We start from the raw sequence: 2187 nt of genomic DNA on the forward strand, positions 1-2187 counted from the left end.
GGATTCTGCTGTGCCTTCCTTCACAAGCCAGCTATTTCTATGATGTCCCAGCCAACAGGATCCTCGATAAACCGTATATATCAGTATATACTACTACACAAAGGGCTACTATAGCATTACGTCACTTTCTATTTTGTGCTCATAGAAAAATATTAAAAATCTAGTAATGAGGATACCTGAATGATACAGAAAGCTTTAATCCCAGGAGACGACAAATAAAGTAGGAAAATCACATCATGAATTTGCCTGTTAAAAGAAGGCACCAAGGAATTAAAGGTAGATTAGCCATGTCAGGAGTAGCCATAATGCAGCGGAGATAATAACAATTATCTGCAGTAATGAATAGTCTGGGGGACTACACCATAGTTAAGGAAATCCTGAACATGCATAAACAACTCATTAAAGGGTTACACTTTGTTGGTATATATAATTATAACATATGTTCATTTTAGTGCTTTAATTTGTCAAAAAATACATTTTGATCATGTCACAAAAATCAATAGTAGTAGTCCTAGATGTTAGGATTACTGAACACTTATTCATCCAACGGCTATTCCTCCCCAAACACATGAATGCTCATGTGTATATGTTCTAAATGGGGAGACAGAGGGGTGTACACTGAACTTACCTCCCATAAGCACAAATAATCAGGCATATTAAGATTCAACATGCCTAATCCATTCTTTCTGATATCAACAAAGAGTTGGACCACATTACACATTAGATGTTTTATCAATATGTATTCTTTCAAGTGTTCTTATTCACTACGCCAAATCCAGAGAAAATTGTATTCCAAAAAAAGTGTTAAGGAACTCAAACACCTCTCAGCAAAAGAACTCTTACAATAATAGTCAAAGTTTCCCATAATATACTGTCCAATATCAATCAATCAGAATGTTTTCCTTGACATCCTGTTCTGAAGTAAAGAAACAATAGACAACACTTTCACTTTTTGATAAGACAGCTATAAAAACGGTTGAGTAAGGCTAGGTACATGCCTGCGCCTGCATTACGTTGGGGGTTTCCGTTCCCGAACTCTCTTGAAAAATGTGAAGAGATGTGGCGCAGGTGGCGCAGGTGTGAACTTAGTATAAGAATAGTGAAAGTTTTTTACCCTGGAATGAACATCTGTGAAAGCATTTTTTTTTTAACATTAAAGTTTATTGAAGGTTTTCAAAAGTTTTTTTTTTACAACATGGGGAGGGGGAAGAAAAAGGGAAGACGGGGAGGACCAGAAATGATAATGCACACCTATGGAGAGGAGGGTAGCAGGAGAAAACATAAAATCTGACGCAGCAGAGTCCAAATGCAAAAAAAGTACAAAACAGAAAAATATCAAGCAACAGTAACAATTAATGTAATTGAATGGGGACATAAAACATAAAGACAAAGACACACAATTTTACAAGGGTACAGAGGGGAACAGGGTGCAGAAGTTGGCGGAATAATAGAAATAGATCCAGAGCAGCCAAGTCTGTTGGTGTATCCTTTCCTCAGGGCGGAGCTGGGCCATCAGATTTTCTATTGTGCGAAGGTGGAGAAACTCCTTCAGCAAAGAAAGAAGTGTGGGAAGCGTCTGAGACTTCCAGAGTCTGCGGACGACTGATCTAGCTGCCACCAACATGAATCCCAAAAGCCTGCAGGTGGGTTTCCTAAATTTGCGCGTGAATATAGAAAGGATTAGAGGGGTGGGGTCATCTTCTATGTCTGGTGAATAACCCGCCTAACCCCAGTCCAGAAAGGGCGCAGGAGAGGACATCCCCCCCATTGTGCTTTGACCAGACATCTCCAACACCTGGCAGATGTGGAGGGATAAATTGCATGAAGGAGAACCGGAACTCTGTACCATCTAGAAAGAATTTTATAATTGGTCTCCTGCACTCTGCAAGAGATGGAGAATTTATGGCACGCAGCGAAGGCAGATGACCAGACATCTGGCGGGAACGAGACCCCCAAATCCCTCTCCCAACCCACTACAAAGGCAGGCAAAGGGGTTCTGGGATTTTCCAATAACACCTCATACAGGAAGAAGACAGTGTGTGCGGGGAGCAGCGATGCAAGGAAGAGGCGTTCAAGAGGGAGTAGGGACCTGTGAAGGTCATGGGAGAGTTTCAGAGAGGAGTTGAAATGGGAGAGCTGAGGGACATGCCAATACACGGAGACTTAATTGAGGCGCAGAGTCCGGGC

Source organism: Leptodactylus fuscus, chromosome 3 (genome assembly GCF_031893055.1).
Source record: "Leptodactylus fuscus isolate aLepFus1 chromosome 3, aLepFus1.hap2, whole genome shotgun sequence".
NCBI classification, from domain to species: Eukaryota; Metazoa; Chordata; class Amphibia; order Anura; family Leptodactylidae; genus Leptodactylus; species Leptodactylus fuscus.